We start from the raw sequence: 24,455 nt of genomic DNA on the forward strand, positions 1-24,455 counted from the left end.
CACAGGCCAGCAAATTTTTCCTGGAAAAGGCTCAGATGGGAAATCTCGTAGGTTTTGGAGACCCTATGCTCTCTTTCGGAAGTACTCAATTCTTCATTGTTTGTGGCAGCTTTTATGCAATGGAAGAGTTGCGTTTGTGCGTGAGTTTTATTTGTGCAGAAACAGAAGATGGGCCAGATTTGGCCCATGAGCCACAGTTTTCTCTGCCCTGAGCCAAGAAGGACCCTGAAGAATTCTGACTGATCGCTGACACGTTCAGACTTGTGGTGGATGGATGGTGTTCATAGTAGATGGCAGTGAGGGGCAAGACTAGAAACTGGAAGCAGCACAAAGAGTGCGTAGAAGAAACAACGGGTGCCTAAATCTGGCAGAAGCAATAGGCAGTAGAAGAAGGTATGGACAAGAGAGGTCTTGCTTGGGCTTGTACAATTGATAAGACCATCATTGAGTTAGCTGTGTGGGATAAAGGAAGGGAATGTACCCAGGAGTCCCATGTGTACATAGTGGTGCCAGGCACCTCTTTTAGGAAATACAAGAGAGTGAGTAAGGTGAAGGGAGTCAAAGGGGGGCGGGGGCACATACTTTGGGATGAAGCAGATTTGAGGAGTCTGGATTGGCCTGATGTACATGCCCATTAGACACCCGAACATACACATCTGAGGCACAGGAAAGAGGTCTGAGCGGGAGATGTGGGTTCACAGTCAACAGGACAAAGATGGATTTTAAGCTGAGAGGGTTAATGAGAGAGCCCAGGAAGGAATAAAGAAGAGAAATAGGCTGATGAGAAATTCATGATGTCAATATTTAAATAAATATCAATATTTAAGGGATGTTGTGAGAGAAGAGACACCTTGAAAGAAGACCAAAGAGAAGCATAAGGAGTTCAACGAAGAAATCAAATGAGGAAATAAATTGAAGAAGGATGGCATTGTCAGCAGCGGTAAATATTGTAGGGAAACAAATATGATGCCTGAGAAATATCCATGAAGTTGACCATGAGAGGATCAACAGTGGTGTTAGAAAGAAGAGTTACATCAGACTGGAGAGGAAGAACACCAGCTTATAATGAGTTGAAGATAGAGAGGAAGACAGGTTCTCAGGTGAGAAGGATTTGTACCTTACGTGCAGGCAAGGACTCACATAAACAAAGAGAGGGACACTTTGAGGTTACAGGCAAGAAAGAGAACGCAGTGGAACAAGAGGTATAAGGTGGAATCCAGAACAGGGAAACAGGCTGGCCTTGAGTGAAGGAGGCAGAGGAGCAGGACAAGTGCTAAGAGGGATGCAAAGACTGATGTTCTAAGGTGGAGAAGCAGAATGGTGAGGAAATTCCTAACTTAAGGGCCTCTGTTGTGTCTGTAAATAAGAAGCAATGTCTTAGATGCCTGTATATCTGGAGACCCAAGAAAAGTGGGGGACAGGACTAATTCACAGAAGCCACCAATAATCAGTACCTAGTAGTTAGAAAGTCCACACATTTTCGACAAGTCTATGTGAGTGCAGAAAAGGCAGCTGCCACCACCTTTGGGAAGTTTTGGCTAAGGCTCCCCTCAGACTATTCCCAGTAGCTCTCAGCCAGCAGCATGGCCAGCAAGTCCTTCATTACCATGGTTCTACTGAGGCCAGTTACAGTGCCTGTGATTCCGCCATTAGAATGTGTCTCTGGAGAAGGCAACATTTTCCGGTTGAGGATTCACAGTTTGGAAGGATTAGTTGACAGCTGGCTGCCGGCAAGAGAGATGGTCTGAGGACCAGAAGGGTGTGGGGATGGCTAGGAATCCCAAAGAAAGGGAATTACATGGAAGTGCAAATTCACTGCCTTCACATGGAAATTAGTGCTGGCCTTGAGCATGGGGGTGGGGGTGGGGGGGCTGTGGGCTTGTGGCTGCTTGCAACCAACCCCACAAAGCATTCATCCTTTGCAGCATTCTAATATCCATGAGAGTCAAGCTTGTGAAAGGGAGATAAATACTATTAGTTATTTATGAAAAGATATTTTTAACAATGTCCTGCAAAATAAGACAAATGTGGGAGGAAAGATTCATCTCTATGGAAATAGCAGTTTTGAGAGAAACAGTACTATTATTTTTGGAGATTCGGAAGATAAGACAGTCTTGGGAGAAGGAGAGCATTCTCAGTAGGAATCCACTGTAGTGCCGGGGTTACCGACAGCTACCATTCTGTTTAGGGGGTGATGAGCTTGTGATATGCCATACAGTCCTCACACACAAACACCTGGACAGGTTGCAAGTGTAGAGTTGCGTGCTACCTCCTTATCTGAAGGGCAGGGAGGAAGCAAGGACAGGACAGTCTTGAAATGAAGAATGCTAGCAGAGCCTGGGGCCTTTCTTGTCTTGAGCCTTCAGATTCTGCATAACAGACACAATAGAGGAACATTAATCACAATAGGCCAGGGGAAGGTCTCAGTGGAGAGGTGGCTCAAAGAACCTTTCCTTATTTCCTTCCTCCTTCCTTCTTTCCCTCCCTGTTTTCCCTCCCTTCTTTCCTTCCTTCTTCCCATCCTCCCTCCCTCCCTTCTTTCCTCCCTTCCTCCCTCCCTCCCAGCACCCCACGTGACAGTCTGCTTATTTTTGACCCAGTTCCAACATCAGCTCCTTGTGAAGCTTCCTCAGTGTTCCTCCCACCTCAGCAAAATTCTGTGGGCCCACCTCTGTGTTTCTGCTAAACGGCAATACCCCCAACTTAGCAACTCGTTTTGAATTGTCCTGCTTCCTCACTGGACTCTGGACATGCAAAGACTGGCGCGTTTTCCTCCTCCTTCAACCTCTTTCCCTGGTTCCCCAATAAAGTGCCGCACACCTAGAAGGAATATACTAAATGCATGTTGAATTGAAATACATATGGGAATTTGGCAAATCAAGAATGTTTTTGAAACTTCAATTTCTTGGCTAATTAGACATAAAATTAAGAAAGTGGCTGAATGACAAATATTAAATTCTGAATCCTCTTCAAAATGTATAATAGTGTGTGGAGCAGCAGGAATCTTTATTCTCTCCCCCTGAAAATATAATTATAGAGCTAGAAATGACTAGAAGAATCATTCGCTCCATTCTCCTCTGCCTCCAGGTAGGTTATATTAAATTATCTCAGACAGATGAAAATCTATCCTTTTTTCATTTCAAAAAATGAGATTTTAATTCCACTATTCTAGTATAAAAAAAGGCCTCAGCTAAGCAACTCATCCTGATTTCTTCTCTAAAGCCCACATGGCACATTTTGAGTTGGATAAAGCCAGCTGGATAAGATTCCTTTTGTTATAGTTTTACAAATTGCATACATAGATTTATATTTATATGGAATCTATATTTGTGTATAGATTTATAAATTTACAAATTACATACCTAGATACTATACAGATACAGATTGAGAGTGTGTGGGGGGGTGTGTGTGTATGTGTGTGTGTGTGTGTGTGTGTGTGTGTGTAGGGAGAGAGAGAAGGAGAAAGAGAGAGACAAAGAGAGACAGAGAATTGGCTCTATTTAACTTAAAATTTCTGAAATGATGAAGTAGGGAATATTTTTTTACCTGATGCCCCAGACTCTAGGAAGTTTTAGTCTGGACCAAATCAGGTTTTCAATATGAGGCATGCTGGGGAAACGACACATGAAGACAAGTCTTTAAGTCATTATATATGTAGTGGTCTCTTCTCAATCTCTCTTCCCTGTGCCTGAAATCCCAGGATGTGGGACTGTATCTACTTATTTTCTTTCTACTGCCATGAGAATTTTAGATCTGAACTTGTGGACATCAGTTGTCATTTCTGCTAAGAACTAGAAAAAAGAAAAGAACTGGAAAAAAGAACTGGGCTTTGGGAGAAGAGGAAGGTGGAATAGGGATTGAGATTATTGTGGTGAAGCCTCAAGAGGTTCAGGGCACAGAGGAGAAGCCAAGGGAGATTGTCCTGCATCAGTGGATGGAAGAAGGGTCAGAGCCATGCAGCAAGAGCTCCAGCCTAGGAAAGCAGGGGCTCTCTAAGGAGCTACCCCACCCCCAAGCTATTCCAAGGAGGTTTAATACAGGTTTCCATTGTCTCTTTTACGGCTTTATTTCTGGGACTAAAGTCAGACTCCAGGAATGGATTCCATAACTAGCAGGGAAAACAAAAATCAGAGAGGTATTGGATATCTGGAAAGAGAACCAAAAAGGAAAATAAACTACTTATTAGGATAAAAAGCAACATGATAGAGTTAAAAGAATAGAACTTCCGGGGTCAGGTTCAGAACCCAGTTCTGCAATTTATGTGTGAATTGGAGAAGTAATTTGTTCTGTTTTAAGCTTGCTTTCCTCATCCATAATGGGGATAACAGTATCTTTCTTATAGGGTCTTATGAAGATTGAATAAAATAATAAATATCTGCAATACAGTATGTGCTCAGTTAATGGGAATTATCAATATACTATTTGTAACAGAGATAAACATATTTGTAATTATCTTATTAAAGCTTAGGAGAAGGGAAAGAGATAAATAATAGATTAATTAATTATAGAGCATTAATTATAACTTATTTAAGGTGTGTAAAATAGTATTGATAGCATGTGTTTGATTGTTATATTTCAGTAAGTGTAAAAAAAATAGGGATAAGATTCTTCCTAACCTTACTTGTAACCTTTATTTCTCTGTAAAGTCTTGGCTTCCTCAACTGGGAATTCTACAATGAGGGTGTAGTGAACGCAGTGGTACCCAGCCAGATCCACCCTGGTTAGACCCAACACTCATTCCCCCAGCTGCTAGGCTTGTTGGTAGCTGAAGGGTCCCGACTGAGTTTCTCCCCAAGAGAGAGCTGCCCTTAGTCACAGGGAGATTCCTTACCCAAGACCATGTCCCCTCCTGGGGCGGCCAGCCCCTAGTGCCCTTTGAGGAAGGTTTTCAAAGACCCAGCTGTTCTAGATGGTGGGCTTCACATGGTGGGAGCTGAGGCCTTTGCTCCGGCTGCATCATCGTTAGGTTCTTCCTCAGCCCCATCTTGCTGCCTTTACTCCCACACAGGAGATGGGCCTGGGAGCCCTTCCCAGGCTCTGCCGCTGAGTACTTCCTGGGACCCAACCAGAGGCAGAGGGTTCAGGAAAACACATTTTGTCATTGGAGACAGACCACCAGGACTCCAGAGAGGAAAGAGAGAATTTGGGCAGTGGTAGGTGCCCGGTATGTGGCAGGGGTCACTAATTATAAAACTGTGAAAGAAGAGAGGTGGGCCAAGACAAGAATGGCAGGCCTGGCGTGGAGTGGGGTGGTTTGGCCTGAGTGGGAGGTCCCGGCATCAGGAAAGGCCCACAGAGTATTACAAGTCTACAGGGAAAAACAAACATTGAGAGAAAGGCTACAGAGTTCCACCAGGCATGGCCATACTGGGGGGATGAAATGCCAACCCAAAACGGGTTGCCACTATTCTGACACCTTGTTCAACAAAGGTGTTCTTTTTTTTTTTTTTTTAATAAGTTTGTCCTCAACAGTACAGTAGAAATTCAAGAGAAGAAGGAATTTATCTGATTCCAATCCTCTTTCCAGGAATTTTCCCCTGGGCCGAAGCAATTCCATAAAGACACTCACTCCCTTCAGCTTTCTCTTCTATAGACGAGAAACAGAAGCTGTTTGTTTCCACCTCTACAGCTTGTCCAACTACTCTTTCTGTTCTAAACTTTTACATTATAGAGAAGGGTTATAAGGAGTTTATAAACTGCAAATTCAGGCTTATAGCTTGAAGGGCATAAATGTGCTGTGCCACCAATTCGGTGCTATTCAAAAGGGCATATTTTATACTCTACTGTAAAAATACTCACCAGGTGTGCTGTAAACATGAGTGTTTGAGGGTTTCCTGGCTGGGCCTTCATCATCCTGGGTTTATTGAGCATTTTATTATTTCTAGCTAATAGTAGAGTTGTGTTTCTGGTTGCACTTAGAGGTAGTGGTGGTAAGTTTGAGGAAACCAGATTACTCTCCCCAGAAGCTCAGGATCAGGTCTCGCCTGGCAGTTCAAAAGTTCCTCCTGAGAATGATTTGAATGAAGCTGTTGTTCCCTGCTTGCAGGTGGTCGGATATGTTTTCTTCCTTCTCCTCATCCCATCACAAGGGCTTTTAAGTTATTAAGAAATCATCAATGTGTGCATTATTCAAGAGCCATGACAGATCATTCTCCCACCGGGAGTAGGAGAGAGAGAAAGAGGAGTCGGCTTGGAACCACCATCGTGTGCGTCTAAGAAGTGGGAGATCACAGGGGCGCCTGGGTGGCGCAGTCGGTTAAGCGTCCGACTTCAGCCAGGTCACGATCTCGCGGTCCGTGAGTTCGAGCCCCGCGTCAGGCTCTGGGCTGATGGCTCGGAGCCTGGAGCCTGTTTCCGATTCTGTGTCTCCCTCTCTCTCTGCCCCTCCCCCGTTCATGCTCTGTCTCTCTCTGTCCCAAAAATAAATAAAAAACGTTGAAAAAAAAAATTAAAAAAAAAAAAAGAAGTGGGAGATCACAGCCACCACGCAGGCCACCTCCCCTTGTCACTGGTGAGGTGGCCAGGGCTCTGCCTCAGTCCTAAAGCCTGGAGATGGGTTCCACTGGCTGGTGCTGCATTGCAAGTGCTTCCGGCCTGGACCTGTCTCTCTCTGCTCCACAGTCAGCAGAAAGAGTAGCTCCAGCGGTCACTCAGAAGCAAGTCCCCACCAGCTACAATGTGGGGGAAACGTGTATTTGCTAGGGCTGCTGTAACAAAGTACCACAAACTAGGTGCCTTAGAACAACAACAGAAATTTATTGTCTGATGGTTCTGGAGGCCAGAAGTCTGAAATCAAGAAGTTTGCAGAGACGTGCTGTCTCCAGAGGCACTAGGGAACGGTCTGTTCCAGACCTCTCTCCTTGTAGACTGCTTGTAGCTTTGGCTTCCAGATGGTGGTCTTCTTCCTGTACCACTTCACATCGTCTTACCTCTGTCTGTGTCCAAATTTCCCCCTTTAAGGGCATCTAGTCATATCAGATTAGGTCCCACACTACCCACCTCACTTGGTTCTCTCTTAAAAGACCCAATTTCCAGGATGCCTGACTGGCTCAGCCGGTTGAGCGACTGACTTCGGCTCAGGTCATGATCTCGAGGTTCGTGGGTTCGAGCCCCACATGGGTCTCTGTGCTGACAGCTCAGAGCCTGGAGCCTGCTTCAGATTCTGTGTCTCCCTCTCTCTCTGCCCCTCCCCTGCTCTCTCTCTCTCTCTCTCAAAAATAAAATAATAATAAAAATAAATTTAAAATAAAACATAAAAGACCCTATTTCCAAATACTGTCACATTCTGAGGTATTGGGGTTTAGGACTTCAGCATATACTTTGGGGCTGGGGCGCAGTTCAACCCATAACAGTATGCAAATGTTCTTGTTCCGATAACTGGGTAGTTGGCTTTCAATGGAGACAACCCTCTCAAGAATTGAGATAAATCCAAGAGAATCTCCAAATATTGCCTGGCAGAGTGGTTAGTTAAGAGCCCAGGGTGCAGCCCTGGAACCAGACAAAACTGCCTGTAAATCACAACTTTGCTAGTTCCCAAAGTCACCTCTCTCAGCCTCTGCTTTCTTGACCGCAAACTAGCGCGAAGTATGGTTTAGGTTTTCATGTGGCTGCTGTGAAGGTAAAGTGAGAAAATATAAGGAAAGTATCGAGTATTAAGACCTAGGCACCTGCTGAAGTTTCAATAAGGATACTACCTATTTTCAAACGTCAAGGTTTCTCCCTCCCTGTAGAAAGAACGTCTAGGGGCCCATTCTGAGGTTACTCCTTAAAGCGCTGTCTATAAAATCTAAAAGAGCTACCAAGGCATCAGTCCCAGCCTCCCTACAGAGACACTGCAAACAATGGCAAACAAATTGGGTAGGTTTGGATCTTATCTTCCAGCCAATCTAGAAATCTATTGTTTCCAAGTTCTTCAAAGTTTGTGTTTTCCAAAGAGAGAGGTCTTTTTCCCTTCCTTAAAAAAAAAGTCACTGTCTGAGTCAATAGATTCGTGGGTCATGGAAGCAAATTACAAAGCTAATACAATGGATTTGAGAAATTGCTAATGTAATCAGATTTTGAACAAGCTTTGGAAATGGTCCCTATTTCGCCGCACCAAGGGTATTTTTCTAAACCGTTCATTGCTTTCAACAACCCCATTATAAAACCAACTAAAAGTGAGAAAAGCAAATTCAGCAGCAACCTATCTTGTCAGGACAAAGAAACCTTCCTCACCAGGAAGCTGTTTTCAGAAAAATATTCAACACCAAATAATCCTATTTGAATTTTGCCACTCAAAGAAGTCTCAGAAAGAGGGACTTGTGGAAGAAATTTGGGCAGGGGTGGGGGGTTTGGGGGGTGGGGGGGGGTGTGGAAGGAGGTAGACAGTCCTCCAGAAAGCCTTCATTTCTTTCTACCTAGAGAAATAGAAAAGATTTCTGTACCTTTCATTGTAGGAAGTAAAAATTATGTGATCCAACACCTCTGACTTTTAATATAATATTTAAACCTCATAATAAAATGTCGCTGAAGTCTTTACCTGCTCAACCAGTAAAAGAGACACTAAAGTCTAGAAGTCCCTGAGGCCTTGCCTAGCACATAGTAAATACAGAATTAACGTAAACTTTTCATCATTTCATATGTAAGGTGACCCATATGTCCTAGTTGCCCTGCAAAGTCCCAGTTTATACTTGTTGCCTCAACAAAAATGTTTATAATGTCTCCTTTCACTATCAAAAGTGACCCAGTTTGGACAAAAAATCATATGGTCCACCCTATTGATAAGCAACTTTGAGAAGGTCTGCAAATATCCTACCACATAGGTTTCCTTTTATTTTTGGAAAGAACACCTGAAATTGCATTTAGGATTTTATTGGGGGAAGAACTTGCTTCCTTTGATATTAGATGTAAGCATTTTCCCTATGCAATGTTAAACATATGTGTTTAGGGTTTTGTGGGTTTTTCTTTTTTTTATAAATTAACTTTTTCTGAGCAGTTCTCTCATTCTACAAATATTTACTGTCTACTGTGTGCAAAACAATTTTAAATCCAGTACCAGTCAAAATTCCAAAACATAATTGAAAGCTCTCATTCAACCAAAAAAAAAAATACTCTTCCTATGTTCACTAAGTTACTTTTATAAATCTTTTTAATTTGTAACTATATGAAGACTTTAAACTGGTATGAAAATGAGGCAGTAATCCAGACTGGAAAAGACATCAGGCTGGGCATGTGGTGACTTCAGTGCTCTGCCCAGCTGCTAATTAGCCGTGGAATGCTAGAAAGCTGTCTTCCCCTCGCTGGGTCCCAGTTTCCTCATCCATAAAATGAGAGAGTCAGATGAGATCATCTCTGAGGCTCCTTTCAGCTCTAAAATTCTATGATCTGATGAACCATCTCTTTTCAATTGATTAAAATGAGTGTTAAGAGATTTCCTAAAGTAAACAAGCCAGGCATGATTCCAATTTGTTTGGTTTTCCCATTTTTCTTTTCATTCATTCAGTTTTCCAGCTCAGAGCATTTGGGCGGGGGGGACACAAAGTAGGTATTTCTGAATTGTCATTTAGAGATGACACCTGAAATCTTCCCCATTTAAAATGCCTAACACGTTGCCATTTTTAATGTGCTTTCAAAGCATTTAGACAGCAAATTCAAAAGGAAATAGTCTGCACAAAAGTTGACTTAGTTTTAACCATGCAGAGATTCAACCACCTTATAGTTTATTTTCCAGCTTGTAACTTGGAAGGACAAAAAGCAAAAGGGGATTGATAAAATAATAATAATAATAATAATAATAATAATAACAATAAAGTTCTAATATTCCTACCATCAGCTAAGGAATAGGTCAGTCCAAACCAGCTTAATGTTACCGGTGAACTAGCCCCTTTGTGGACATTCATGGTCTCTCAGCATCAAATGACCTTATTTGTTGGCTCAGTGGTTTAAAAGAAGCATTCTATTTCCCACGGTTGTACTTCAATATGCTCTAATCCATAGGGATTACTGTGGTAGAATGTTTCAACCCAGTGTAGCTTTCAGGCACAAGTAATTTTCATCGGAGCAAAATTCACAGTCAATTTATGATCAACAAAGATATTAAAATCTTAAAATTCTATGGTAGATGCCAAAATCAAACTACCACAGGGACTTAGTTTTTTTTTTAATTAAAATTTTTGAAGTATTTTAACAGCACACACACACACACACACACACACACAAACCTGCAACTCGAACCTTGATGGAATCAAAAAGGAATTTGCATTTTTGATTTTATGTACAGCTGGTGGCCAATGTGTTTATCTCGGTAGGGAGAAGGGGCAGGTGGGGGATAAAAATAGTAGTTAAGATAAAAGAATGATCTCAGTATGGATTTTTTAAATAAATGAGAAAAAAATGGATGACAGAATTGAAAATCAATATTCTCCTCAGGAAGCAGGTATGGGAATAGAGGGAGCAACAGCATGCCTTCAGTGGAAGAGCAAAGAGAAGGTATCATCAAAGCCCAACCCTCATTAGAAGTGGCCCCTCTAATCTCAGGTGAAGAATTTAGGGCTCTTTTGAGAACACTATTATGTGCCCGTGGTTGTGTGTCAGGCAGAACTGGCTACATAATTTAAGGAACTCAGAAAAAAATGAAACTGTGAGGCCCCTTGTTCAGTAATTATGGAGAATTTCAAGATGGCGACAGTAAAGCATTAAACCAAGGCCAACACCCTGAGCAACTGCACAGGTCACATACTCATAAAACTGACCCTGACACCAAATCATCCACACCCACATTAGCTTCCATCCTTTTACTGAATGGCACAACCCAGGAGGTGTGTGCCTCTATCCGGGCTTTACAGATGAGGCCATTGAAAATGAGAGCAGTGTTTCACTCAGTCAGCTTGTGAGAGCTCAGATTCTCTTCCAAGAGACCTAGCACTTTCTACCATCCTGGCTACACTTAGTCCTCCACAACAGGCAAAGGTCAGTAAAATACTCAATATGATACCTGAACTTCTAGTCTTCCAAAGATCTGGACTTCAATCAGGTAAGTCTCCTAAGCATGAGCTACCTGTTCTATTTGTGCTTTGCTTACAGATTTTGCCCAATAAGTGTTAGCTAAATGAGTGAGTAGGTAAACATGGTGTTCAATATAATAATAATATACTTTGGTAAATAATTTTTACATTTTTAAAAGCATTGTCACACATTTATTTTTTTCTAGAATTTTATATTGCTGGGTATTTTAAGTAATTCTTACGACTTATAAATCCCTGAGAGTCTGAGCCTGATATAGGACAAGAGAAATACCCACCCATATTCATTCAGAACTCTTTGCTAAGCACTGACTGAGCTAACCACTAGAAATAAATATACATATATATGTATGCACGCATTTCCCTTAAAGGCTTTACCATCAGTAAGGCTTCCAGGATACTTTCTGAAGGGGAGTAAAAGGTATTTAGATGGACAACTGTGGGACAAGATTTCAAAAGTAGAACGACATTTGCAAATTGCAAGACACGGAGAAAGAATGCATGTGTCACGTGATGGGAAACGAGAATGAAGAAGACAGGGACAGACCATGAAAGGACCTTGAGCACAAAGCTCAGGATGCTGGCTTTCTCCTAAACGCTCTGAGGAATCATTCTAGGAGCCAAATGGCATTTCCATGACAAAATATATGGCTCTCAATCTGGAAACACTTAGAGATGGGAATTGTAGGCTTCATAGCCAAAAACTAGTCCTAATCATCCCAGCCCCATTCATCCTGGGTTCTCCATAATAGTTATCCCACAAATGTCCAAAGGTTCCTGAGAGTGAGAAGGAGCAGACTTCATGGAATTCTCATAAGAACTGATTTCATACCTGAATGCTCACCCATGAGCCCTGGTATGTTAATACCAGCCTCTCCACAAAGTTATAGACAGGCAGTCAGTCTTGCATGATGGAGGGTCTTCAGGTCTCAAATGGAGGATCCAGTCTCTTCAAAGCTGAGTAAGTTCTGTGGCCGTTCTGAAAAATTAATGAGTCGCCTTCTATGAACTTAGTGCAAGCCCTTCCAGTTTAACCTATTAGGTATTTCTCAACCGTAACCCCTCACCATCAGCTGTCACCACCCTAGTTCAGGACTTTTTCTTGGACAACTGTATCAGCCTGCTATCTGACCTGCAGCCTTACTTTTCCTGTGCCCAGATCTAGATCTAGATCTGTGCTAAGATCTAGATCAAATTCACCCTGTGCCCAGCTGCCCAAATGACATACATAAGGCACCAATCTGACCACTTTTACTCCCTGCATAAGAGCATCCCCATCCTCTACTTGATGAAGTCCAAGCCGGTTGCCACGGCATGTAATACTACACATACCTACCTCCGGGCCTGATTAGCTCTCCCCAAACCTTCCCATCTGCTCTCCGGTGTGGCATGAAACAGCTTGTGATTCCTGAACACACACTACCTATTTAACCTTCCCTGCTTTTCTCATCCATTCCTTCTGCCTAAAGGATCCTCTTAACATTTCCTTTCCTGGCTGATTCTGACTCATCCTTAAAGTTAATTCTGTTGCCTTTTCCTCCAGAAAACCACCATGGACTCCTCCAGCCCCAGTGATAGGTGTCTCTCCTTTCTGATGCCATAAAAACTCTTCACATATATCTTTTTAAATTATATCACCATCATTTATGTATATGTCTCCCCCTTTGGATGTGAATTCTTTGAGGATTCTAATGTATCTTCTTTATTCCAAGAGTTAACAGAGCACCTGTACCCACTGGTGTTCATGAGTGCATATATCATGGCTTTCTAAGTTGGAGGGTCCGAAGAAGGAAAGGAAGAAGCAAGGTAGGTTAGGTAGAAGTAAATGTTACATGGCTATAAGGGGCCATAGAAGAAATAACCTCCTTTTTTCCCCCTGCTGCTAAGATCTAGAATACTTCCTAATTAATAAATATATCCCAAAGACATTCATGGAAAAGGAAAAGGAGGCGATCCTTGTATTGGATCCCCACAGAACACGGCTTCAAAATAATCACCACCCCCTCATGAACATCTAAAAGCATTAGGAGCTCTCCAATTCCCCTAGACAAGATGAGCCATGGGAGGCAACTTTTTTTTTTTTTTTTAATTTAAATCCAAGTTAGGTAACATATAGTGTAGTAATGGATTCAGGAGTAGAATGTAGTGATTCATCACTTACATACAACACCCAGTGCTCATCCCAAGTGCCCTCCTTAATCCCTATCACCACTTAGCCCATCCCCCCACCTACCTCCCCTCCAGCAATCCTCAGTTTGTTCTCTGTATTTAAGAGTCTCTTATGGTTTAGGGAGGCAACTTTATTAAGACAAAATTGACATGTTATCGGCAGCCGTAATGCTCTTTCCTTTCTGTCCCTAACTAAATTGTTAAAAGGCAACCATCCATTCTGAGATGGTAAGAAAGTCTTACTTGAGATGGCAAGACAGCCAGGAAAGGTAAACCTTTTTTTTTTTTCTTAATCTTTCTCGAGTATGGCTCAGGACTAATTTGAGGACGAGAAACGATTCCAGTGCCTTGTAAATTGCGATCCACATTGCAACTCCTAGCAGCCACAGTTCAGCACAGTTAGAAGTCAATTAAGGGAGGCCCAGGATTAAGACATCATGGAGACTGAATTATCTCACACCAGCAGGAAAGAGTCGTTTCTTCAGTTCAGGTTCATGGTCTTTGGAGCAGAAGTGGTTTTGAAGAGGAAAGAAAATACCGGCGACTGTGGTCTGTTACTTTCTGCAAGACAAGGAAATAGAGAAGATTCCAACCTAAATTTATAGCTAGCTTTTCAATATTTTTTAACTAATGAATTTATCTTTTTAATACACTTTGAGTACAAATTTCAGGGCTTCAGGTTCATTGGGAACAGCTAAAAATACCAAAACATGGAATAAACCACAACATCCCGCAGTTCCCTCCATATGTTTTATTTTTTTCCCCTGTTTATGGGATAAAATAGGTGAAATAAAAGTAAAAGTTTAATTACAAGAAATAAAGTGTCAGCAGTGAAGTTCACAGCCAATTTTTGTACTTGGAGTCATGGAGCATGTTTCCATGATATGATTGTAGGTTTTTGATTGTGCAATAAAATAATTTCAACAATAAAAACCATTAGTATGCAGGTGTTCTACAATTTTCTTAGGGAGTTTTGCAAGAGTTGGCATGCATTTGATAAATGCACTCTCAAACCCCAAACTCCTATGCAGAGACATGTGGCTTCACACGGAAAAGGCTTTCGCACACCTGCAGTAATCAAGCAAAAACATAATGGGAAGCAAGGGGATTGGGGGACACACACCCTTCTGTCTTCAGACGAATATTGAAGTATTAATGAAGCCTCATACACAGAAAGGCAGTATTGTCATTTGCTGACTTGGCCCACCCACAGTTTTAGTAACTATCACTTTAGAGATTCACGTGTGATCTTTAAATAAGCATAAAGGGGACAAATCATATTTTGACCTTATCGCAAAATTAAAAGTCACAACATGGCTTTTAAAGTAACTCTACTGTTCTTATAGTGAAGAGATACTCAGTTCGTTGGCCAACACACATTTACTGAGCAAGTTTCTCATGATGAGCTCTTATTCTACGCTTAACAAATAAAGATGGTGTGCATTCACATCTAAGCCTTACACTGCAGAATCCTTTACAGGATCCTTCTATGCATCACCCACATTTAAAGCAGAATGAAGCAGAGCTCCCTGGTGGGCACGGAGGCAGGAACCCTGAGCCCAGCTCTGCAGACACCTGGGTAGGCACAGCCTGGGAACTACCTCTCCATACTCCAGTGAGAGAAAATGCATTGTGTGTGTTACATAATAATTTCATTGAGGAAATTTTTACATCTCTTGTTTTTCAATGGTAGCAGAATACATTACTCTTTTCTCTTGATCCGATTAGCAAATGACCTCCAAGACCTGACAGCAGTAGATGTGAAGTCAATGTGCACGAGGTCCTCACCCACCTTTCAGCCCATTCTGGCAGCATCTCTTGATGGTTACTCCACAAGGAGCTAAAATTAGGTCACAGCAGCCTATCTAAGGCAAGTCTGGGTGGAAAGATCCAAAGGTGAGCCTAAGCCAGCATCTGTATGAATTACTAACAGCCCAAGCCAAGAATACTTAATAGCAATGCCAAGTGCAAAGGGAAGAGTAAGTAGGTTGTAAATGGGAAACAAAGCCAAAGGCCAGGATTCAGGAGGAAAGAGAAGAAGAGCAGAATCAGATCAGGAAGGAAGCAAGATGATTCCAGGCAATTGTTCTGACTCTCACTGGTCTGCTTTCAACTGGTTATTAGGCCCAGTAACATCCATGGGCAAAGCTGAAAGATTCAGAGTTTGGGCTAATACTCCCTGCTGCCAAAACGTTTAGTTTTTTCTTTATCTATTTATATTGTCACCTCTTTAAGCAGTGGACACTTCTTCACTACCCATTGAGAGTCTAACAGTGAAATAGATGGAAAAAATCTGGTCCCCTCTGATTCTGAAGACCAGGGGTTAAAGACCACACCTGTTCCCCTTGTCAGGGGTGAAAAAGGAGGCAGGAACGAGGAAGGAACCCCTATGATAGGCTTAGCCAGCCTAAACTTTTTCTTCTGATATTCTTTTACTTTTTAAACTCTGTATTTCCAAACATAAGAATAATAGCCTCCATCACATAAAAAGCATTCACATACTGTCAATATGTACCCAGCCCTGTGCTAAGTGTTACAGAAATCACAAATATTGCAAAATGCAGTTACTGCCCTCAAGGTTTTTGCAATTTCAGTAAAAGACAAAAGACTTCTATATGAAGCCATAAAACTGGATTTTGTTAGGCAAAGAACCACCTCAAAACTCTGTGGCTTGAAATAATCATTTATCTCCTCTCAATTCTGTGGGTTGCAGGTTTGGGTTGGGCTCAGCTGAGACACAGGCACCTTTGCCTTACATAGCGTCTGATGATCCCACTCCTATATCTGGGGCCTCAGCTGAGACAGCTGGCAGGGTTGGGGTGGCCAGGCCTTTCTCTCCACAGGAAAAAGAGGGCAGGCTTATTCAGAGTAGACATGTTCCAAGAGAGCAAGTTCAGAAACGGCAAGGTCTCTGGAGGCTTAGACTCACAGTTTACACATTGTCACTTCTGTCACATTTTTGTCTGTTTGGTTGGTTGGTTGGTTGAATCGAGTCATGAGCCAGCCACAATTCAAGAGGTAGAGAAACCCACTCCATCTCTTCACGGGACAAGCTGCAAAGAATTTGTGGCCAGATGTAATCTTCCACAATCACCCACTAGCTATAATTATTTGTATTATTTGTATTATTGTAATTATTCACTCACTTCCGAGATTGCTGGAAACTATCATATAGTTTTATCACAAACGCAGAGTCCAATATCTTGGGAACTTCATCCAGATGTGGATGGTTCAGATGTGGACAAGGCCTCTTAGGTACAGCTTCTTGCATGTGGCTCCTCTTAGTCCGGAAATTTGTGAACTAAACAGACACATTTGTTTGCTCCCTCTCCTCACATACCCAACATGCAATGGTGAGATGGCAATAAGAAAATCGTAATAAATATCTCCATTCAAAAAAAAGAGAGGGGTACCCAGGTGGCTCAGTCAGTTAAGTATCCAACTCTCGGTTTTGGCTCAGGTCATGATCTCATCGTTTCATGAATTCGAGCCCCACCTCAGGCTCTGTGCTGACAGTGTGGAGCCTGCCTGGGATTCTCTCCCTCCATTCCTATCTTTGCCCCTCCCCAACTCGCACTGTCTCTGTCTCTCTCAAAATAAATAAATAAGCTTTAAAAATTTTTTTAAAAAAGGAGAAATGGGAAGTAAATAGGAATCATTGGTGCATAGCAACTCAGGAATCCAGTCATGTACATATACAATAAGAAATAGCCCTTATTTACAGAGAAATAGCTTTTCTCATCCTGCTCCCTTTTCAAAGAAATTTGAGGGCCCAGAGTCATCTGTTTACTTTGAACTGTTTTGGTCCCATTAGAATGCAACCTTATACAAACCCCTTTAAAACTTTGTGGGTTTCCTATGTATCAGGGTACAGCCCATTTAATTAGACACAGAACACACACACACACACACACACACACACACACAATTGTTTTTGATGTGCTCTCCTTTCTTCTTTTGGCAGGAAATCAGGATGCTATAAATTAATGCCCTTAAAGTCTTTAGAAGTTATCTTGCCCTATTGAGAGAATCTTCTAGGAACCACCACAAATCTTTCTGAGGTCTGTACAGGTGCTTAAAACCAAACCCCCCCCCCCAAAGATTTTAGAAGGATCTTTTGTAGACTGAAGAAACTGTGACTGAAAACTATTTTATTTTCTAATTTAGAAAGTCTAGAAAGGCCCTCTATACTTCCTCTACTTTCTGCCTGCAAACTGAATAGTTTTCTTTAGTTCATCCCTTTCTTCGTATATGCTTTCAACACTCTGCCTGAAAATTTTCTTAATTGGATCCACAATCGTATGAGTTAGTTACATTTTCTAACTTCCGAGTCACCACATGCAGTGGTTTTGCCAATTACTTTGAAACAAAACTAGTGCCACATGTTTTAGGTTTTTTTGTGTTGGCAGCACCTCACTTCCTGGTACCAATTTCTGTTTAAGTTAGCCTTTGTTGTGCAACAAACTACCTCAAAAGTTAGCAGCTTAAAACATTGATTTGCTCATAGTCTTGTAGGTCAACGATTGGTGTTGGACCCAGTGGTATGCTGATCTGGCTATAGTCATTGCTGAATATGTAACCTATCAACAGCGGAGGTCAACACTGAGCCCCTGATATGGCGCCATTTCTTGGTAAAACTGCCAGCCACCTAATAGCAGGTTGATTACACTGGACGACCTCCATGTGGTCTTCCATGCCTTTCCATTAGAGGCAGTACTTTGTTCTCATGGAATTGACACTTCCTCTGAATATGGATTTGCCTTCACTTCCCACAACACAAATGCCAAAACTACCATCCATGAACTTGCAGAATGCCTTATTTACTATCATACTACTCTACATAATATCGCTCTGGACAAGAGAATTAATTTTTCAGCAAATAAAGTGGATCATGGCTTATATTCATGGAAATTCACTGCACTTACCATAACCCTCATCTTTCTGAGGCTTAACAGAATAGTAGAAAGGCCTTTGAAGACACAGTTAATGGTATCAGTGCGGAACCACTCTTTTGTGACACCCTCTAGGATGCAGTAAGTGCCAGATTAATGACTAATAAATTGTACTGTTTCTTCCATAGATAGGATTCAGGATCCTGAGAATCAAGGGATAGAAATAGAAGTGGCTCATATTACTATTACCCGTGTCCTCTACTAGTAAAATTTCTGCTTTCTTTCCTCACAATTTTGGGCTCTGCTGGTTTCAAATGCTTTGTTGCTAAGGAAGAAGGTTTCCAGGGGTGTGCCTGCATGGGTACACGTGTGTGCACACACACATGTTTCATTAAACTGGAAGCTGAGATGACCACCTGGCCACTTGGGCTCTTCACATCAGTAAACCAACTGTCAAAGAAGGAGGTTCCTTTATTGGTTGGGGTGAAAAAAAATTGGTTTGCTACTTGAAAGGTTTTCTCCCTCCCACCAACCAATTTTGACACCAACTGGGTGTCCTCCAAATCCAATTTAATTCTGACATTAACTATCTGAGTTAGTGTCAGACTCCACAGGTTTAAGGGCTCAGTCCCACAAAACTGCTCCCATTTCAGATGCCAATTGAGAGTATCGGGTCCCGGGTTACCCACGCTTCTGTCCAACTTGGCTACAAAGTTAGGGGGTTCCCATAACCCCCCTCCTCAGTTTCGGTAATTTATAAGAATGACTCATAGAACTCAGGAAAATTCTATACTTACAATTATAGTTGATTATAAAAGATACAAATGAACAGCCAGATGAAAAGGTACATACGGCAATGTCCAGAAGGACCCTGAATGCAGGAGCCTCTGTCCCCACCGGGTTGGGATATGCTACCCTGCCTGCACATGTATGCATACACCAACTCAGAAGTTGCCCAGATCCATCAATTAAGGGTTTTTAAAGGAGGTGGCATTACATAGATATGACTGATTAAATTGTTGGCCATTGATGATTAACTCAATCTTTATCCCCTCACCCCTCCCTAGAGGTTGTGGCAGGAGACTGAAAGTTCCAACTCTCTAATCACATGGTTGTTTCTCTGATGACCAACCCCTATCCTGAAGCTATCTACAGGGCTACCAAGAGTGCCCTCAGGAGAACAAATGACATCCTATCACCCTTATCCCTCAGGAAATCCCAAGGGGTTTAGGAGCTCTGTGCCAGGAACCAGGAACAAAGACCAGATATTTTTCTTATTATACCACACTACTGCATAATAGGAGCAGAGGCCTCTTAATACTCCCAATGCTCTGTGATAAGGGAAATAGAAAACTGCAGTGGCCCATTATAGGTGAGACAGCTAACAGCACAGAACCTTCCGGAGTGACAGTTTAGGTCCCCCACCCACCATCAGACAAGAACCATGATGAGTTGAGGCCCCAGATTGGAGCAAAGGGAATATGGCAAGGTTACAGAAAGAAAGAAGCTTTAAATGCCAGCAATGACTGTGCGACCAGTTGCAGAAAAGAGGACGGTAGTTCTTACTAGTATTTCTTCCTTAATTTGGTATGAAGCCCTATATAGTTTGCTTTTCTTTTTCTTCTCTTTTTCCTACCTATCTGAGGTATATTCATAATGGTTTACATTACATATAATGTACATAATAATATATTACCCATAATGCCAAGTTATCAAGGTATTGACTGCACTAGACTATTCTATCATCAGTTTGTTTAAGCTGAGAATGGCTTTTCCTGGAATCCTTCCCCTCTCTATGATTCCAGGCTAGAGTTGGCCAAAGGGGGAACTGGAAGAGAAGCAGCTTGGCATCAGGAAGTGGTTCTACACAGCTCTGTCCCTTCCTCCTTCTCTTGGGAGTGAGCCTGCCCACCCAGAGCACACCTTCTGCCTCTCTCACCTGAGGGCAGATCTCTGCAGTAGGCATGTCATTCCACCTCCGGATTATGAGATCCACGTGCCACATTCTTCAGCCTTATCAGAGTAAGGATGGCATTTGTCCTGTTTCCATATACTTCTCAGCTGGTTCAGAACTCAGGTGGGGAAGAGAGGTCTTCATTACTGGGCTCCCCTGAACCCTGGGATTGATTCCTCAAGGAGATCCAGGAAAGCTTTCTACCAGATCTTGAAAGATGTCATGGGACTAGAATAAATGAGAACCAAGGGGGCAGGCACAAGAAACAGTGTGAGCAGAGAAAGAATGTAGTGGGCAGGAAAAGGAAGATTCGTGTGAGGCACAGAACTACATTTTCTACGCAAAAGAAAAATAACGAGGGATGCAGTTTGACAACACACAGGACAGCGGGGCAGCTGATGGCAGCCTGGAAGACTAAGGTTTTCATAACAGTTACTTTAATTTTGTGCCAATTGTTCTGGTTCCTCCTAATATTAAATTTGATGATCAGCTTCACTCCCAATTTAATAAAATAATGCAATCGGCTCTTTTATAGATCTCTTTTGTGGCTAATATAGGCTTCTTCAAATCCAAATCAGAGAAATGACTTGCCAATAGTAATGATGTCCCAAGCTCTCCAATTGCCTGTCTCTCCCATCATCCTCACTATACCTGACTTGCCTTGGAAAGCTATTTTGCAGTGTTGCAACATTAATAATGCTTACCAGGAGCAGAACGCCTTTTTTATGTGGTTGATGTTATTTCAGCATGCTTTACTAGAAAGGCAAAGAGAAAGAGGTCCGGGATGATAGAAACATTTTGCCCTGGTTCAGTATCTGTCAGGAATTTAACCAATGAATTGTATCTCAGCATCCGAGCTCATGAGTATGTTATGTATCATGCTGTTGGAAAATGTACCCATATTTCCCTTTGGTCCCTTTTCTGCCCTCCCCCGCCCCCTCCCCGCATTTCAAATTCATTTTTGTTTCTGTTCCAGGACTAATGAGACTGTGATCAATGCCTCTCTAGCTGACCCTGCCTTCAAGTCTTCAATCATAGCTTCTCTGTCTAACCCACTACCCTCTCCTCTTTGTCAACCGATGGATTTATTTAGTTAAGAAAACTAAAATACAATCATGCCTCAACTCCACAAACAGGCCTCTGGGTTGATTTTCTTCATTTTATGAAATCCAACCAACCGTAGGCGCTAAACTATGTCTTTACGGTGTCTGTGTCTAGGCTGATAATATTTTCTTCCTTTGTGAAGATGTTTTAAGGTCTGCCTCTTTCTCCTCAACTCAGTTCAAGAGTGCTGTGCTCTGCAGGGTCACTTCCTGAGGCTGAGGTTCTGAGATTGGATCCAGAAAGCTCTATCCCGAAGCAGGTTTTTCATATGAGTTAGGTGCTCACAGTTCTCCCCTTCCTAAAAGGGGACTCCAGATGAGGTCAGCACCCACCAAGGGGTGCTGGGAAGAGCCTGGCAGCCCAGATACCCACTGCCCGCTGCTCACCGATGAGCCAGACGCCCCACGACGGGGGAGGGGTGCCGTGACTGCAAACTTCAGAAGACCCCTCCCTGCAGGCTGCCCTTCCTGCTTCCGCGGTTGCGCCAACCTCACATCCAATCCTAACAGGACTTCTAGGACAAAATGCTTTTTACACACCCCATCTCACTTGTCACTTCCAACGTTCCTAAAGGCAACCCGATTCCTTCGCTGTTTCCGGAAGTGTAGAGCCGGAGCTTCCGGCAGTTCAGTCCCTCGCCTTAATTGCAGGCAGCTAAGTGAGGGCCCATCTCTGGCCAGCTTCACGCTCCTCCCTCCTGGGCCGCTTACTCCCACCGCCCCACTTTCGGTCTAAGCCTTGCCTCTCGCACGGTGCTCTCCATTCCGAGCCCCCAGATGCCATCCGCACACGCGCTGCCTTCGCCTCCAGTGGCCTGTACCCCTGTGCTGCATCCTCTCCGGGATACACAGCTTCCGGCTACTTTTTGGCAGGCTCTGGGCCATGGGCGCTTCCCAGGTTCCGAATGCTTTGCGGGGGAAACGTGGGGAGGCACCTGGGGGCTCAGACGGTTAAGCCTCCGACTCTTGATTTCAGCTCAGGTCATGATTTCACGGTTTGTGAATTCGAGCCCTAATCCAGTTTGGGATTCTCTCTCCCTCTCTCCCTGTTCTTCACACACACACGCGTTCTCTCTCCCCCCATCTCAAAATAAATAAATAAATAAATAAATAAATAAATAAATAAATAAATAAACATTTTTTAAAATTACCAAAAAAAAAGAGGGGGGCACCCGAGTGGCTCAGTTGGTTGAGCCTCCCACTTCAGCTCAGGTCATGATCTCACGGTTGGTGGGTTCCAGCCCCGGGTCGGGCTCTGTGCTGACAGCTCAGAGCCTGGAGCCTGCTTCAGATTCTGTGTCTCCCTCTCTCTGCCCCTCCCCGGCTTGTGCATGCTCTCTCTCTTCTCTCTCTGTCTAAAAAATAAATTTAAAAAACATTAAAAAAAAAAAAAAGAAGGAAATGTGGGTATTCTAAACCCCTCCAAGACATGACATGGAACTAAGCCGCATGCCTTAGATTAACCCCGACACTTGAACAAACTGGAATAATGGAGGCTCATGGCATATGGAAAGAAAGCAGAGGAGTGGCATATAATCCTCTGTCTTTCTCTCTCCCCTTTATCTTAGTCTGCTTTTATTTTATTTTATTTTTTTGAAGTTTATTTATTTTGAGAGAGAGAGCTTGAGCAATGGAGGGGCAGAGAAAGGGGAGAGAGCATTCCAAGCAGGCTTCACACTGTCAACACAGAACCCGTCATGGGCCTCGAACCCACCAACCCGTGAGATCATGACCTGAGCCAAGATCAAGAGTCAGTTACTTAACTGACTGAGCCAACCAGGCACCCCATCTTAGTCTCCTTTTAAAAACAAAAACCACACACACAAAATAAATAAATAAAATAAATACAAATAAAAACAAAAACCACATTTTTTGTCTTTTCTCCCCTTCTAGGATAGAGAAGTTCATTTTAACTCAATTTGACCTAATTAAGGGGACACACTGTAATTTCTCCCACTCTTTATGTCTTTGCCCAAGGCCTTTCTTCTTTACAATAACTTACACTCATGCACCTACAATAGCCATCACCAAGATGATGCCACATACTTTGGGCTGTCAACCTTCCCAAGCGACCTTGCTTCAAGTCTACTTCCCAAGGGTGGGCCTGCAACTCACAGAGAGAAAATGGAAGTTCCATCTTACGAATCCAATTTAAATGAAATACTCTCCAAAGCAACAGATCTCAATGAAATCTATTTTTCTTTTGTCATTTGCATGCTCACGATTTTGATAAATAATCATTTGCATTTGAAAGGGGAAAAATCAAGTAAAGCATAATTGAATTCTGATACCACTTGGGAAATACGGTCATAGATGTGAGAACGTTAAGATGGTGCAAAGGACCCTAAAAAAAATCATTTGTGCAACTAGCACACTGTATATTTGATCTGCAGATTCCTGGACAAGCTTCATGAGAGAAGCTTTGAGAAAACACTCTTGGGTCACAAGTCATGTATGTTTTTGGTAAGAATGAAATGCATCTTACATCTGAGGGTACTTCTTAGGAACAAAGCATTTGGAGAAATACCTGGCTGGTAGCTGCTTTAATACTCAACAAGGAAGATAGCCAAAATTTAACGACAAAATACAGGATAAAGAACAACAGGGAGAATGACGTCTTTACTCTTAAACAATCTGTACTGCATTGGTTTAATGCAACTGCAATTAGCCAAAGAAGAAAGTTTAGGACTATCTCATTCCATTTTCAAAAATCACCAGTAGCACATATTACATGCAAATCATGCTTCATATCATTCTAAATACTTTCATGCATTCCTTAGTTTTATTCCCCTTGGAGGTGATCAGAATGGGCATTATTTTCACCAGTGAAGAAGCTGAGGGAGGGAAATCTCCCACCAGGGTTGACACAGCTGCTTAGTGACAGCAGTGGATTGGAACCCAAGTTTGTTGAACACCCACCCAGAGCACCCAGTGTCCCATCAGCCTGTTATGTCAGTTCCATACTGGTCGTGAGATTCCAGGCATTCCTGGAATCCATATAAATTGTATTTTTGATTGAGATCCTACTGATTAACCATGCTCTTCATTAGGGCCAAAGAATGCCATATTTAATCTAAAAAAAATGGAGGTTTACATGTAAATGCAGACAACGCCTTGCATAAAAGCCTCCTGCCTTGAATTTCTTGTAACACCTCTCTTTCAAAGAGCTAAGGAAACTTTGCAGCCACTTGCTAACCCTCCCAACATGCCTGTGAAAGGCCCAGTGGGCAGTTTTAATTATGTCCGGTTTACAAATAGAAAAACTGAGACACAGATGGTGAAAAATGAAGCTGAGTAAGGGGTTTTCCCAGAACCACCCGGCCTGTCGGGTCCCGGC

At 42.6% G+C, this 24,455-nt stretch overlaps 1 long non-coding RNA gene across 4 annotated transcripts in view; it reads right to left on the minus strand.

Annotated features, from left to right (window-relative positions):
• The window catches only part of LOC131494301 (uncharacterized), a 422,057-nt gene that overhangs the window by 152,913 nt on the left and 244,689 nt on the right, over positions 1 to 24,455 (minus strand). For 2 of the 4 annotated variants that reach the window (XR_009253304.1, XR_009253307.1), the window contains exons 3-4: positions 13,413 to 13,730; positions 11,833 to 11,979 (exon numbers count right to left, since the gene is read on the minus strand). This is a non-coding gene — a long non-coding RNA (uncharacterized LOC131494301). Of the gene's footprint in view, positions 1 to 11,832; positions 11,980 to 13,412; positions 13,731 to 16,098; positions 16,223 to 16,315; positions 16,683 to 24,455 lie in introns of those variants that run through there. The other 2 variants (XR_009253305.1, XR_009253306.1) reach the window with 2 other exon arrangements.

The sequence above is a fragment of the Neofelis nebulosa genome, chromosome 14, assembly GCF_028018385.1.
Source record: "Neofelis nebulosa isolate mNeoNeb1 chromosome 14, mNeoNeb1.pri, whole genome shotgun sequence".
In the NCBI taxonomy this organism is placed as follows: Eukaryota; Metazoa; Chordata; class Mammalia; order Carnivora; family Felidae; genus Neofelis; species Neofelis nebulosa.